This window comes from Hyperolius riggenbachi, chromosome 8, assembly GCF_040937935.1.
Source record: "Hyperolius riggenbachi isolate aHypRig1 chromosome 8, aHypRig1.pri, whole genome shotgun sequence".
NCBI classification, from domain to species: domain Eukaryota; kingdom Metazoa; phylum Chordata; class Amphibia; order Anura; family Hyperoliidae; genus Hyperolius; species Hyperolius riggenbachi.
In genome coordinates, this window is record NC_090653.1 from 89,443,638 (window position 1) to 89,457,874 (window position 14,237).

The following is a 14,237-nucleotide window of genomic DNA, read 5'->3' on the forward strand; positions in this document are numbered from 1 at the left end:
CAAAACAAGCTCTTGGGTCTTTTCATTTACTAGGCTCTTCAAAGGACCTTCTCAACAGCAACCTCACATGGACTTTTGGAAAATCTCGCAGAAAAGGAACAAGGCCGACTTTTTTCTACAAGCTTTCTAACACACGTTTTACAAACTGACAAATTCCATCCCCTTTGGCACACCTACAGTCATATGGGTTAGCTCATCTTCTCTTCTAGTTCACTTCATCAGGATCAGAAGCTTTGGAGGCAATTTGTTTTGCTAAATCTTAAAAGGTTAGTGTACAGGTAAAGTGACAAATATGTAAGGAGACCGAACTCAGGAGATAGGTTTTGGCAATAACTTACAGGTCTTCCCTGTATGTTCTGACCTTTGGTGAAAGAGGTGGGGTTATTACCTCTTCTGACAAGACTCATTTGTTGAAATTTCAACGGACCCTTCCTTGAAAAGAGTTCAGGTTGCAAGAAAACCAATTGCAGTGTTCCATTTGCGGTGTGGATCATATCTTTTCAGAGGAAATGACAGACATACTTTCCAAATTTCAGGCAAGAACTCTTCATATAAATTGGGAACCGAGGCAACCTTTTGAAATTGTTGAGCTTGCAACAAGAAGGAATCGCATCGTGCCACTTGACATGCTGTGTCTGCACCTTTGTAAAAGTCTGGCTTACAGCAGAATTGCAGACAAGGATTTCCTAAATCATATAGGAAATTAATTTTCTCATGTTAGTAAACAAAATGCTTAGCAGAAAGGGAGATGCCACCATGAATGTTTGAACCCTGGGTCATATAGTTTACTTAGAGTCTCTTCCAAGGTCCATTAGGGTATTGGGTTCAAAGTAAGGCAAAGGTTAGAATCCCAGTGTGGACTAGCAGTGTTTATTTGAGGTTGATGTAAAAACTTTGCTGGGACTTGCACAAGTTGTAAGAAAAGAGTTAGCGTCATTGACATTGTGGTGAAAGCTCAGCAAAAGCAGCCACCTTTGTAGCTGTAAACAGTCAAGGGCAGGGATTGAATGATAAGCATGAGTGAGGAAGCACAGGCTTTTGCAAAGTCTCCGAGGACATTTACAACAAGAGGAGCAAATACTCTACAAAAGTGACAAGAACAGAGCTCAACGACCACAAAGGGACTCGAACCCTCAATCTTCTGATCCGAAGTCAGACACCTTATCCATTAGGCCACGCGGTCTCATGCCTCTTTATGAAGAAACCATTTTCCACTGGAAACAGCCACCACATAGGAAAAGACGCTCAAGGAGCACAAAGGATTTCATTTGTTAGAGCAGGCACATGACATTGCTGTCTAAGGTATTGCAGTGATCCAAAATGGCAGTTTGATGAGTGTTTTCAGAGAATAAAACGTGACTTGCAGTGTTCATGAAGTCTTCTAGGCTAAGTTTGTGGTTGTCTCTTCTCTGTTAAGTATAGTCATTGTGCCAGCTGCATGGGTACATAGTGCACCGCTTGTCAGGATGGCCGAGTGGTCTAAGGTGCCAGACTCAAGAGGCTTCTCTTCCCTTCTCATGGGCCTTCTGGTCTCCGAATGGAGGCGTGGGTTCAAATCCCACTTCTGACAGAGCTTTTTCACTTTGTCCATCATGGCACATTGGTCAGGCCTGCCAAAACAAGCTCTTGGGTCTTTTCATTTACTAGGCTCTTCAAAGGGCCTTCTCAACAGCAACCTCACATGGACTTTTGGAAAATCTCGCAGAAAAGGAACAAGGCCGACTTTTTTCTACAAGCTTTCTAACACACGTTTTACAAACTGACAAATTCCATCCCCTTTGGCACACCTACAGTCATATGGGTTAGCTCATCTTCTCTTCTAGTTCACTTCATCAGGATCAGAAGCTTTGGAGGCAATTTGTTTTGCTAAATCTTAAAAGGTTAGTGTACAGGTAAAGTGACAAATATGTAAGGAGACCGAACTCAGGAGATAGGTTTTGGCAATAACTTACAGGTCTTCCCTGTATGTTCTGACCTTTGGTGAAAGAGGTGGGGTTATTCCCTCTTCTGACAAGACTCATTTGTTGAAATTTCAACGGACCCTTCCTTGAAAAGAGTTCAGGTTGCAAGAAAACCAATTGCAGTGTTCCATTTGCGGTGTGGATCATATCTTTTCAGAGGAAATGACAGACATACTTTCCAAATTTCAGGCAAGAACTCTTCATATAAATTGGGAACCGAGGCAACCTTTTGAAATTGTTGAGCTTGCAACAAGAAGGAATCGCATCGTGCCACTTGACATGCTGTGTCTGCACCTTTGTAAAAGTCTGGCTTACAGCAGAATTGCAGACAAGGATTTCCTAAATCATATAGGAAATTAATTTTCTCATGTTAGTAAACAAAATGCTTAGCAGAAAGGGAGATGCCACCATGAATGTTTGAACCCTGGGTCATATAGTTTACTTAGAGTCTCTTCCCAGGTCCATCAGGGTATTGGGTTCAAAGTAAGGCAAAGGTTAGAATCCCAGTGTGGACTAGCAGTGTTTATTTGAGGTTGATGTAAAAACTTTGCTGGGACTTGCACAAGTTGTAAGAAAAGAGTTAGCGTCATTGACATTGTGGTGAAAGCTCAGCAAAAGCAGCCACCTTTGTAGCTGTAAACAGTCAAGGGCAGGGATTGAATGATAAGCATGAGTGAGGAAGCACAGGCTTTTGCAAAGTCTCCGAGGACATTTACAACAAGAGGAGCAAATACTCTACAGAAGTGACAAGAACAGAACTCAACGACCACGAAGGGACTCGAACCCTCAATCTTCTGATCCGAAGTCAGACGCCTTATCCATTAGGCCACGCGGTCTCATGCCTCTTTATGAAGAAACCATTTTCCACTGGAAACAGCCACCGCATAGGAAAAGACGCTCAAGGAGCACAAAGGATTTCATTTGTTAGAGCAGGCACATGACATTGCTGTCTAAGGTATTGCAGTGATCCAAAATGGCAGTTTGATGAGTGTTTTCAGAGAAAAAAACATGCCTTGCAGTGTTCATGAAGTCTTCTAGGCTAAGTTTGTGGTTGTCTCTTCTCTGTTAAGTATAGTCATTGTGCCAGCTGCATGGGTACATAGTACACCGCTTGTCAGGATGGCCGAGTGGTCTAAGGCGCCAGACTCAAGAGGCTTCTCTTCCCTTCTCATGGGCCTTCTGGTCTCCGAATGGAGGCGTGGGTTAAAATCCCACTTCTGACAGAGCTTTTTCACTTTGTCCATCATGGCACATTGGTCAGGCCTGCCAAAACAAGCTCTTTGCTCTTTTCATTTACTAGGCTCTTCAAAGGGCCTTCTCAACAGCAACCTCACATGGACTTTTGGAAAATCTCGCAGAAAAGGAACAAGGCCGACTTTTTTCTACAAGCTTTCTAACACACGTTTTACAAACTGACAAATTCCATCCCCTTTGGCACACCTACAGTCATATGGGTTAGCTCATCTTCTCTTCTAGTTCACTTCATCAGGATCAGAAGCTTTGGAGGCAATTTGTTTTGCTAAATCTTAAAAGGTTAGTGTACAGGTAAAGTGACAAATATGTAAGGAGACCGAACTCAGGAGATAGGTTTTGGCAATAACTTACAGGTCTTCCCTGTATGTTCTGACCTTTGGTGAAAGAGGTGGGGTTATTCCCTCTTCTGACAAGACTCATTTGTTGAAATTTCAACGGACCCTTCCTTGAAAAGAGTTCAGGTTGCAAGAAAACCAATTGCAGTGTTCCATTTGCGGTGTGGATCATATCTTTTCAGAGGAAATGACAGACATACTTTCCAAATTTCAGGCAAGAACTCTTCATATAAATTGGGAACCGAGGCAACCTTTTGAAATTGTTGAGCTTGCAACAAGAAGGAATCGCATCGTGCCACTTGACATGCTGTGTCTGCACCTTTGTAAAAGTCTGGCTTACAGCAGAATTGCAGACAAGGATTTCCTAAATCATATAGGAAATTAATTTTCTCATGTTAGTAAACAAAATGCTTAGCAGAAAGGGAGATGCCACCATGAATGTTTGAACCCTGGGTCATATAGTTTACTTAGAGTCTCTTGCAAGGTCCATCAGGGTATTGGGTTCAAAGTAAGGCAAAGGTTAGAATCCCAGTGTGGACTAGCAGTGTTTATTTGAGGTTGATGTAAAAACTTTGCTGGGACTTGCACAAGTTGTAAGAAAAGAGTTAGCGTCATTGACATTGTGGTGAAAGCTCAGCAAAAGCAGCCACCTTTGTAGCTGTAAACAGCCAAGGGCAGGGATTGAATGATAAGCATGAGTGAGGAAGCACAGGCTTTTTGCAAAGTCTCCGAGGACATTTACAACAAGAGGAGCAAATACTCTACAAAAGTGACAAGAACAGAGCTCAACGACCACAAAGGGACTCAAACCCTCAATCTTCTGATCCGAAGTCAAACACCTTATCCATTAGGCCACGCGGTCTCATGCCTCTTTATGAAGAAGACACCATTTTCCACTGGAAACAGCCACCGCATAGGAAAAGACGCTCAAGGAGCACAAAGGATTTCATTTGTTAGAGCAGGCACATGACATTGCTGTCTAAGGTATTGCAGTGATCCAAAATGGCAGTTTGATGAGTGTTTTCAGAGAATAAAACATGACTTGCAGTGTTCATGAAGTCTTCTAGGCTAAGTTTGTGGTTGTCTCTTCTCTGTTAAGTATAGTCATTGTGCCAGCTGCATGGGTACATAGTGCACCGCTTGTCAGGATGGCCGAGTGGTCTAAGGTGCCAGACTCAAGAGGCTTCTCTTCCCTTCTCATGGGCCTTCTGGTCTCCGAATGGAGGCGTGGGTTCAAATCCCACTTCTCACAGAGCTTTTTCACTTTGTCCATTATGGCACATTGGTCAGGCCTGCCAAAACAAGCTCTTGGGTCTTTTCATTTACTAGGCTCTTCAAAGGGCCTTCTCAACAGCAACCTCACATGGACTTTTGGAAAATCTCGCAGAAAAGGAACAAGGCCGACTTTTTTCTACAAGCTTTCTAACACACGTTTTACAAACTGACAAATTCCATCCCCTTTGGCACACCTACAGTCATATGGGTTAGCTCATCTTCTCTTCTAGTTCACTTCATCAGGATCAGAAGCTTTGGAGGCAATTTGTTTTGCTAAATCTTAAAAGGTTAGTGTACAGGTAAAGTGACAAATATGTAAGGAGACCGAACTCAGGAGATAGGTTTTGGCAATAACTTACAGGTCTTCCCTGTATGTTCTGACCTTTGGTGAAAGAGGTGGGGTTATTACCTCTTCTGACAAGACTCATTTGTTGAAATTTCAACGGACCCTTCCTTGAAAAGAGTTCAGGTTGCAAGAAAACCAATTGCAGTGTTCCATTTGCGGTGTGGATCATATCTTTTCAGAGGAAATGACAGACATACTTTCCAAATTTCAGGCAAGAACTCTTCATATAAATTGGGAACCGAGGCAACCTTTTGAAATTGTTGAGCTTGCAACAAGAAGGAATCGCATCGTGCCACTTGACATGCTGTGTCTGCACCTTTGTAAAAGTCTGGCTTACAGCAGAATTGCAGACAAGGATTTCCTAAATCATATAGGAAATTAATTTTCTCATGTTAGTAAACAAAATGCTTAGCAGAAAGGGAGATGCCACCATGAATGTTTGAACCCTGGGTCATATAGTTTACTTAGAGTCTCTTCCAAGGTCCATTAGGGTATTGGGTTCAAAGTAAGGCAAAGGTTAGAATCCCAGTGTGGACTAGCAGTGTTTATTTGAGGTTGATGTAAAAACTTTGCTGGGACTTGCACAAGTTGTAAGAAAAGAGTTAGCGTCATTGACATTGTGGTGAAAGCTCAGCAAAAGCAGCCACCTTTGTAGCTGTAAACAGTCAAGGGCAGGGATTGAATGATAAGCATGAGTGAGGAAGCACAGGCTTTTGCAAAGTCTCCGAGGACATTTACAACAAGAGGAGCAAATACTCTACAAAAGTGACAAGAACAGAGCTCAACGACCACAAAGGGACTCGAACCCTCAATCTTCTGATCCGAAGTCAGACACCTTATCCATTAGGCCACGCGGTCTCATGCCTCTTTATGAAGAAACCATTTTCCACTGGAAACAGCCACCGCATAGGAAAAGACGCTCAAGGAGCACAAAGGATTTCATTTGTTAGAGCAGGCACATGACATTGCTGTCTAAGGTATTGCAGTGATCCAAAATGGCAGTTTGATGAGTGTTTTCAGAGAATAAAACATGACTTGCAGTGTTCATGAAGTCTTCTAGGCTAAGTTTGTGGTTGTCTCTTCTCTGTTAAGTATAGTCATTGTGCCAGCTGCATGGGTACATAGTGCACCGCTTGTCAGGATGGCCGAGTGGTCTAAGGTGCCAGACTCAAGAGGCTTCTCTTCCCTTCTCATGGGCCTTCTGGTCTCCGAATGGAGGCGTGGGTTCAAATCCCACTTCTGACAGAGCTTTTTCACTTTGTCCATCATGGCACATTGGTCAGGCCTGCCAAAACAAGCTCTTGGGTCTTTTCATTTACTAGGCTCTTCAAAGGGCCTTCTCAACAGCAACCTCACATGGAGTTTTGGAAAATCTCGCAGAAAAGGAACAAGGCCGACTTTTTTCTACAAGCTTTCTAACACACGTTTTACAAACTGACAAATTCCATCCCCTTTGGCACACCTACAGTCATATGGGTTAGCTCATCTTCTCTTCTAGTTCACTTCATCAGGATCAGAAGCTTTGGAGGCAATTTGTTTTGCTAAATCTTAAAAGGTTAGTGTACAGGTAAAGTGACAAATATGTAAGGAGACCGAACTCAGGAGATAGGTTTTGGCAATAACTTACAGGTCTTCCCTGTATGTTCTGACCTTTGGTGAAAGAGGTGGGGTTATTCCCTCTTCTGACAAAACTCATTTGTTGAAATTTCAACGGACCCTTCCTTGAAAAGAGTTCAGGTTGCAAGAAAACCAATTGCAGTGTTCCATTTGCGGTGTGGATCATATCTTTTCAGAGGAAATGACAGACATACTTTCCAAATTTCAGGCAAGAACTCTTCATATAAATTGGGAACCGAGGCAACCTTTTGAAATTGTTGAGCTTGCAACAAGAAGGAATCGCATCGTGCCACTTGACATGCTGTGTCTGCACCTTTGTAAAAGTCTGGCTTACAGCAGAATTGCAGACAAGGATTTCCTAAATCATATAGGAAATTAATTTTCGCATGTTAGTAAACAAAATGCTTAGCAGAAAGGGAGATGCCACCATGAATGTTTGAACCCTGGGTCATATAGTTTACTTAGAGTCTCTTCCAAGGTCCATTAGGGTATTGGGTTCAAAGTAAGGCAAAGGTTAGAATCCCAGTGTGGACTAGCAGTGTTTATTTGAGGTTGATGTAAAAACTTTGCTGGGACTTGCACAAGTTGTAAGAAAAGAGTTAGCGTCATTGACATTGTGGTGAAAGCTCAGCAAAAGCAGCCACCTTTGTAGCTGTAAACAGTCAAGGGCAGGGATTGAATGATAAGCATGAGTGAGGAAGCACAGGCTTTTGCAAAGTCTCCGAGGACATTTACAACAAGAGGAGCAAATACTCTACAGAAGTGACAAGAACAGAACTCAACGACCACGAAGGGACTCGAACCCTCAATCTTCTGATCCGAAGTCAGACGCCTTATCCATTAGGCCACGCGGTCTCATGCCTCTTTATGAAGAAACCATTTTCCACTGGAAACAGCCACCGCATAGGAAAAGACGCTCAAGGAGCACAAAGGATTTCATTTGTTAGAGCAGGCACATGACATTGCTGTCTAAGGTATTGCAGTGATCCAAAATGGCAGTTTGATGAGTGTTTTCAGAGAAAAAAACATGCCTTGCAGTGTTCATGAAGTCTTCTAGGCTAAGTTTGTGGTTGTCTCTTCTCTGTTAAGTATAGTCATTGTGCCAGCTGCATGGGTACATAGTACACCGCTTGTCAGGATGGCCGAGTGTTCTAAGGCGCCAGACTCAAGAGGCTTCTCTTCCCTTCTCATGGGCCTTCTGGTCTCCGAATGGAGGCGTGGGTTCAAATCCCACTTCTGACAGAGCTTTTTCACTTTGTCCATCATGGCACATTGGTCAGGCCTGCCAAAACAAGCTCTTTGCTCTTTTCATTTACTAGGCTCTTCAAAGGGCCTTCTCAACAGCAACCTCACATGGACTTTTGGAAAATCTCGCAGAAAAGGAACAAGGCCGACTTTTTTCTACAAGCTTTCTAACACACGTTTTACAAACTGACAAATTCCATCCCCTTTGGCACACCTACAGTCATATGGGTTAGCTCATCTTCTCTTCTAGTTCACTTCATCAGGATCAGAAGCTTTGGAGGCAATTTGTTTTGCTAAATCTTAAAAGGTTAGTGTACAGGTAAAGTGACAAATATGTAAGGAGACCGAACTCAGGAGATAGGTTTTGGCAATAACTTACAGGTCTTCCCTGTATGTTCTGACCTTTGGTGAAAGAGGTGGGGTTATTACCTCTTCTGACAAGACTCATTTGTTGAAATTTCAACGGACCCTTCCTTGAAAAGAGTTCAGGTTGCAAGAAAACCAATTGCAGTGTTCCATTTGCGGTGTGGATCATATCTTTTCAGAGGAAATGACAGACATACTTTCCAAATTTCAGGCAAGAACTCTTCATATAAATTGGGAACCGAGGCAACCTTTTGAAATTGTTGAGCTTGCAACAAGAAGGAATCGCATCGTGCCACTTGACATGCTGTGTCTGCACCTTTGTAAAAGTCTGGCTTACAGCAGAATTGCAGACAAGGATTTCCTAAATCATATAGGAAATTAATTTTCTCATGTTAGTAAACAAAATGCTTAGCAGAAAGGGAGATGCCACCATGAATGTTTGAACCCTGGGTCATATAGTTTACTTAGAGTCTCTTGCAAGGTCCATCAGGGTATTGGGTTCAAAGTAAGGCAAAGGTTAGAATCCCAGTGTGGACTAGCAGTGTTTATTTGAGGTTGATGTAAAAACTTTGCTGGGACTTGCACAAGTTGTAAGAAAAGAGTTAGCGTCATTGACATTGTGGTGAAAGCTCAGCAAAAGCAGACACCTTTGTAGCTGTAAACAGTCAAGGGCAGGGATTGAATGATAAGCATGAGTGAGGAAGCACAGGCTTTTTGCAAAGTCTCCGAGGACATTTACAACAAGAGGAGCAAATACTCTACAAAAGTGACAAGAACAGAGCTCAACGACCACAAAGGGACTCGAACCCTCAATCTTCTGATCCGAAGTCAGACACCTTATCCATTAGGCCACGCGGTCTCATGCCTCTTTATGAAGAAGACACCATTTTCCACTGGAAACAGCCACCGCATAGGAAAAGACGCTCAAGGAGCACAAAGGATTTCATTTGTTAGAGCAGGCACATGACATTGCTGTCTAAGGTATTGCAGTGATCCAAAATGGCAGTTTGATGAGTGTTTTCAGAGAATAAAACATGACTTGCAGTGTTCATGAAGTCTTCTAGGCTAAGTTTGTGGTTGTCTCTTCTCTGTTAAGTATAGTCATTGTGCCAGCTGCATGGGTACATAGTGCACCGCTTGTCAGGATGGCCGAGTGGTCTAAGGTGCCAGACTCAAGAGGCTTCTCTTCCCTTCTCATGGGCCTTCTGGTCTCCGAATGGAGGCGTGGGTTCAAATCCCACTTCTGACAGAGCTTTTTCACTTTGTCCATTATGGCACATTGGTCAGGCCTGCCAAAACAAGCTCTTGGGTCTTTTCATTTACTAGGCTCTTCAAAGGGCCTTCTCAACAGCAACCTCACATGGACTTTTGGAAAATCTCGCAGAAAAGGAACAAGGCCGACTTTTTTCTACAAGCTTTCTAACACACGTTTTACAAACTGACAAATTCCATCCCCTTTGGCACACCTACAGTCATATGGGTTAGCTCATCTTCTCTTCTAGTTCACTTCATCAGGATCAGAAGCTTTGGAGGCAATTTGTTTTGCTAAATCTTAAAAGGTTAGTGTACAGGTAAAGTGACAAATATGTAAGGAGACCGAACTCAGGAGATAGGTTTTGGCAATAACTTACAGGTCTTCCCTGTATGTTCTGACCTTTGGTGAAAGAGGTGGGGTTATTACCTCTTCTGACAAGACTCATTTGTTGAAATTTCAACGGACCCTTCCTTGAAAAGAGTTCAGGTTGCAAGAAAACCAATTGCAGTGTTCCATTTGCGGTGTGGATCATATCTTTTCAGAGGAAATGACAGACATACTTTCCAAATTTCAGGCAAGAACTCTTCATATAAATTGGGAACCGAGGCAACCTTTTGAAATTGTTGAGCTTGCAACAAGAAGGAATCGCATCGTGCCACTTGACATGCTGTGTCTGCACCTTTGTAAAAGTCTGGCTTACAGCAGAATTGCAGACAAGGATTTCCTAAATCATATAGGAAATTAATTTTCTCATGTTAGTAAACAAAATGCTTAGCAGAAAGGGAGATGCCACCATGAATGTTTGAACCCTGGGTCATATAGTTTACTTAGAGTCTCTTCCAAGGTCCATCAGGGTATTGGGTTTAAAGTAAGGCAAAGGTTAGAATCCCAGTGTGGACTAGCAGTGTTTATTTGAGGTTGATGTAAAAACTTTACTGGGACTTGCACAAGTTGTAAGAAAAGAGTTAGCGTCATTGACATTGTGGTGAAAGCTCAGCAAAAGCAGCCACCTTTGTAGCTGTAAACAGTCAAGGGCAGGGATTGAATGATAAGCATGAGTGAGGAAGCACAGGCTTTTTGCAAAGTCTCCGAGGACATTTACAACAAGAGGAGCAAATACTCTACAAAAGTGACAAGAACAGAGCTCAACGACCACAAAGGGACTCGAACCCTCAATCTTCTGATCCGAAGTCAGACACCTTATCCATTAGGCCACGCGGTCTCATGCCTCTTTATGAAGAAGACACCATTTTCCACTGGAAACAGCCACCGCATAGGAAAAGACGCTCAAGGAGCACAAAGGATTTCATTTGTTAGAGCAGGCACATGACATTGCTGTCTAAGGTATTGCAGTGATCCAAAATGGCAGTTTGATGAGTGTTTTCAGAGAATAAAACATGACTTGCAGTGTTCATGAAGTCTTCTAGGCTAAGTTTGTGGTTGTCTCTTCTCTGTTAAGTATAGTCATTGTGCCAGCTGCATGGGTACATAGTGCACCGCTTGTCAGGATGGCCGAGTGGTCTAAGGTGCCAGACTCAAGAGGCTTCTCTTCCCTTCTCATGGGCCTTCTGGTCTCCGAATGGAGGCGTGGGTTCAAATCCCACTTCTGACAGAGCTTTTTCACTTTGTCCATTATGGCACATTGGTCAGGCCTGCCAAAACAAGCTCTTGGGTCTTTTCATTTACTAGGCTCTTCAAAGGGCCTTCTCAACAGCAACCTCACATGGACTTTTGGAAAATCTCGCAGAAAAGGAACAAGGCCGACTTTTTTCTACAAGCTTTCTAACACACGTTTTACAAACTGACAAATTCCATCCCCTTTGGCACACCTACAGTCATATGGGTTAGCTCATCTTCTCTTCTAGTTCACTTCATCAGGATCAGAAGCTTTGGAGGCAATTTGTTTTGCTAAATCTTAAAAGGTTAGTGTACAGGTAAAGTGACAAATATGTAAGGAGACCGAACTCAGGAGATAGGTTTTGGCAATAACTTACAGGTCTTCCCTGTATGTTCTGACCTTTGGTGAAAGAGGTGGGGTTATTACCTCTTCTGACAAGACTCATTTGTTGAAATTTCAACGGACCCTTCCTTGAAAAGAGTTCAGGTTGCAAGAAAACCAATTGCAGTGTTCCATTTGCGGTGTGGATCATATCTTTTCAGAGGAAATGACAGACATACTTTCCAAATTTCAGGCAAGAACTCTTCATATAAATTGGGAACCGAGGCAACCTTTTGAAATTGTTGAGCTTGCAACAAGAAGGAATCGCATCGTGCCACTTGACATGCTGTGTCTGCACCTTTGTAAAAGTCTGGCTTACAGCAGAATTGCAGACAAGGATTTCCTAAATCATATAGGAAATTAATTTTCTCATGTTAGTAAACAAAATGCTTAGCAGAAAGGGAGATGCCACCATGAATGTTTGAACCCTGGGTCATATAGTTTACTTAGAGTCTCTTCCAAGGTCCATTAGGGTATTGGGTTCAAAGTAAGGCAAAGGTTAGAATCCCAGTGTGGACTAGCAGTGTTTATTTGAGGTTGATGTAAAAACTTTGCTGGGACTTGCACAAGTTGTAAGAAAAGAGTTAGCGTCATTGACATTGTGGTGAAAGCTCAGCAAAAGCAGCCACCTTTGTAGCTGTAAACAGTCAAGGGCAGGGATTGAATGATAAGCATGAGTGAGGAAGCACAGGCTTTTGCAAAGTCTCCGAGGACATTTACAACAAGAGGAGCAAATACTCTACAAAAGTGACAAGAACAGAGCTCAACGACCACAAAGGGACTCGAACCCTCAATCTTCTGATCCGAAGTCAGACACCTTATCCATTAGGCCACGCGGTCTCATGCCTCTTTATGAAGAAACCATTTTCCACTGGAAACAGCCACCACATAGGAAAAGACGCTCAAGGAGCACAAAGGATTTCATTTGTTAGAGCAGGCACATGACATTGCTGTCTAAGGTATTGCAGTGATCCAAAATGGCAGTTTGATGAGTGTTTTCAGAGAATAAAACATGACTTGCAGTGTTCATGAAGTCTTCTAGGCTAAGTTTGTGGTTGTCTCTTCTCTGTTAAGTATAGTCATTGTGCCAGCTGCATGGGTACATAGTGCACCGCTTGTCAGGATGGCCGAGTGGTCTAAGGTGCCAGACTCAAGAGGCTTCTCTTCCCTTCTCATGGGCCTTCTGGTCTCCGAATGGAGGCGTGGGTTCAAATCCCACTTCTGACAGAGCTTTTTCACTTTGTCCATCATGGCACATTGGTCAGGCCTGCCAAAACAAGCTCTTGGGTCTTTTCATTTACTAGGCTCTTCAAAGGGCCTTCTCAACAGCAACCTCACATGGACTTTTGGAAAATCTCGCAGAAAAGGAACAAGGCCGACTTTTTTCTACAAGCTTTCTAACACACGTTTTACAAACTGACAAATTCCATCCCCTTTGGCACACCTACAGTCATATGGGTTAGCTCATCTTCTCTTCTAGTTCACTTCATCAGGATCAGAAGCTTTGGAGGCAATTTGTTTTGCTAAATCTTAAAAGGTTAGTGTACAGGTAAAGTGACAAATATGTAAGGAGACCGAACTCAGGAGATAGGTTTTGGCAATAACTTACAGGTCTTCCCTGTATGTTCTGACCTTTGGTGAAAGAGGTGGGGTTATTCCCTCTTCTGACAAGACTCATTTGTTGAAATTTCAACGGACCCTTCCTTGAAAAGAGTTCAGGTTGCAAGAAAACCAATTGCAGTGTTCCATTTGCGGTGTGGATCATATCTTTTCAGAGGAAATGACAGACATACTTTCCAAATTTCAGGCAAGAACTCTTCATATAAATTGGGAACCGAGGCAACCTTTTGAAATTGTTGAGCTTGCAACAAGAAGGAATCGCATCGTGCCACTTGACATGCTGTGTCTGCACCTTTGTAAAAGTCTGGCTTACAGCAGAATTGCAGACAAGGATTTCCTAAATCATATAGGAAATTAATTTTCTCATGTTAGTAAACAAAATGCTTAGCAGAAAGGGAGATGCCACCATGAATGTTTGAACCCTGGGTCATATAGTTTACTTAGAGTCTCTTCCCAGGTCCATCAGGGTATTGGGTTCAAAGTAAGGCAAAGGTTAGAATCCCAGTGTGGACTAGCAGTGTTTATTTGAGGTTGATGTAAAAACTTTGCTGGGACTTGCACAAGTTGTAAGAAAAGAGTTAGCGTCATTGACATTGTGGTGAAAGCTCAGCAAAAGCAGCCACCTTTGTAGCTGTAAACAGTCAAGGGCAGGGATTGAATGATAAGCATGAGTGAGGAAGCACAGGCTTTTGCAAAGTCTCCGAGGACATTTACAACAAGAGGAGCAAATACTCTACAGAAGTGACAAGAACAGAACTCAACGACCACGAAGGGACTCGAACCCTCAATCTTCTGATCCGAAGTCAGACGCCTTATCCATTAGGCCACGCGGTCTCATGCCTCTTTATGAAGAAACCATTTTCCACTGGAAACAGCCACCGCATAGGAAAAGACGCTCAAGGAGCACAAAGGATTTCATTTGTTAGAGCAGGCACATGACATTGCTGTCTAAGGTATTGCAGTG

At 42.8% G+C, this 14,237-nt stretch overlaps 16 non-coding genes across 16 annotated transcripts; 8 read left to right on the forward strand and 8 right to left on the reverse strand.

Annotated features, from left to right (window-relative positions):
* Positions 1–1,110: 1,110 nt before the first annotated feature.
* Positions 1,111–1,183, reverse strand: TRNAR-UCG (transfer RNA arginine (anticodon UCG)). Its single transcript has one exon. It is a non-coding gene; the product is annotated as a tRNA-Arg (tRNA).
* A 277-nt stretch (positions 1,184–1,460) lies between these two features.
* TRNAL-CAA (transfer RNA leucine (anticodon CAA)) lies at positions 1,461–1,570 on the forward strand. The gene is made up of 2 exons: positions 1,461–1,498; positions 1,525–1,570. It is a non-coding gene; the product is annotated as a tRNA-Leu (tRNA).
* Positions 1,571–2,724: 1,154 nt separating this feature from the next.
* TRNAR-UCG (transfer RNA arginine (anticodon UCG)) lies at positions 2,725–2,797 on the reverse strand. Its single transcript has one exon. It is a non-coding gene; the product is annotated as a tRNA-Arg (tRNA).
* A 277-nt stretch (positions 2,798–3,074) lies between these two features.
* TRNAL-CAA (transfer RNA leucine (anticodon CAA)) lies at positions 3,075–3,184 on the forward strand. Its single transcript has 2 exons — positions 3,075–3,112; positions 3,139–3,184. It is a non-coding gene; the product is annotated as a tRNA-Leu (tRNA).
* A 1,508-nt stretch (positions 3,185–4,692) lies between these two features.
* TRNAL-CAA (transfer RNA leucine (anticodon CAA)) lies at positions 4,693–4,802 on the forward strand. The gene is made up of 2 exons: positions 4,693–4,730; positions 4,757–4,802. It is a non-coding gene; the product is annotated as a tRNA-Leu (tRNA).
* Positions 4,803–5,956: 1,154 nt separating this feature from the next.
* TRNAR-UCG (transfer RNA arginine (anticodon UCG)) lies at positions 5,957–6,029 on the reverse strand. Its single transcript has one exon. It is a non-coding gene; the product is annotated as a tRNA-Arg (tRNA).
* A 277-nt stretch (positions 6,030–6,306) lies between these two features.
* On the forward strand, positions 6,307–6,416 carry TRNAL-CAA (transfer RNA leucine (anticodon CAA)). The gene is made up of 2 exons: positions 6,307–6,344; positions 6,371–6,416. It is a non-coding gene; the product is annotated as a tRNA-Leu (tRNA).
* Positions 6,417–7,570: 1,154 nt separating this feature from the next.
* TRNAR-UCG (transfer RNA arginine (anticodon UCG)) lies at positions 7,571–7,643 on the reverse strand. The gene has a single exon. It is a non-coding gene; the product is annotated as a tRNA-Arg (tRNA).
* Positions 7,644–7,920: 277 nt separating this feature from the next.
* On the forward strand, positions 7,921–8,030 carry TRNAL-CAA (transfer RNA leucine (anticodon CAA)). The gene is made up of 2 exons: positions 7,921–7,958; positions 7,985–8,030. It is a non-coding gene; the product is annotated as a tRNA-Leu (tRNA).
* A 1,155-nt stretch (positions 8,031–9,185) lies between these two features.
* Positions 9,186–9,258, reverse strand: TRNAR-UCG (transfer RNA arginine (anticodon UCG)). The gene has a single exon. It is a non-coding gene; the product is annotated as a tRNA-Arg (tRNA).
* A 280-nt stretch (positions 9,259–9,538) lies between these two features.
* On the forward strand, positions 9,539–9,648 carry TRNAL-CAA (transfer RNA leucine (anticodon CAA)). Its single transcript has 2 exons — positions 9,539–9,576; positions 9,603–9,648. It is a non-coding gene; the product is annotated as a tRNA-Leu (tRNA).
* Positions 9,649–10,803: 1,155 nt separating this feature from the next.
* On the reverse strand, positions 10,804–10,876 carry TRNAR-UCG (transfer RNA arginine (anticodon UCG)). The gene has a single exon. It is a non-coding gene; the product is annotated as a tRNA-Arg (tRNA).
* A 280-nt stretch (positions 10,877–11,156) lies between these two features.
* TRNAL-CAA (transfer RNA leucine (anticodon CAA)) lies at positions 11,157–11,266 on the forward strand. Its single transcript has 2 exons — positions 11,157–11,194; positions 11,221–11,266. It is a non-coding gene; the product is annotated as a tRNA-Leu (tRNA).
* A 1,154-nt stretch (positions 11,267–12,420) lies between these two features.
* TRNAR-UCG (transfer RNA arginine (anticodon UCG)) lies at positions 12,421–12,493 on the reverse strand. Its single transcript has one exon. It is a non-coding gene; the product is annotated as a tRNA-Arg (tRNA).
* Positions 12,494–12,770: 277 nt separating this feature from the next.
* TRNAL-CAA (transfer RNA leucine (anticodon CAA)) lies at positions 12,771–12,880 on the forward strand. Its single transcript has 2 exons — positions 12,771–12,808; positions 12,835–12,880. It is a non-coding gene; the product is annotated as a tRNA-Leu (tRNA).
* A 1,154-nt stretch (positions 12,881–14,034) lies between these two features.
* On the reverse strand, positions 14,035–14,107 carry TRNAR-UCG (transfer RNA arginine (anticodon UCG)). The gene has a single exon. It is a non-coding gene; the product is annotated as a tRNA-Arg (tRNA).
* Positions 14,108–14,237: the final 130 nt, after the last annotated feature.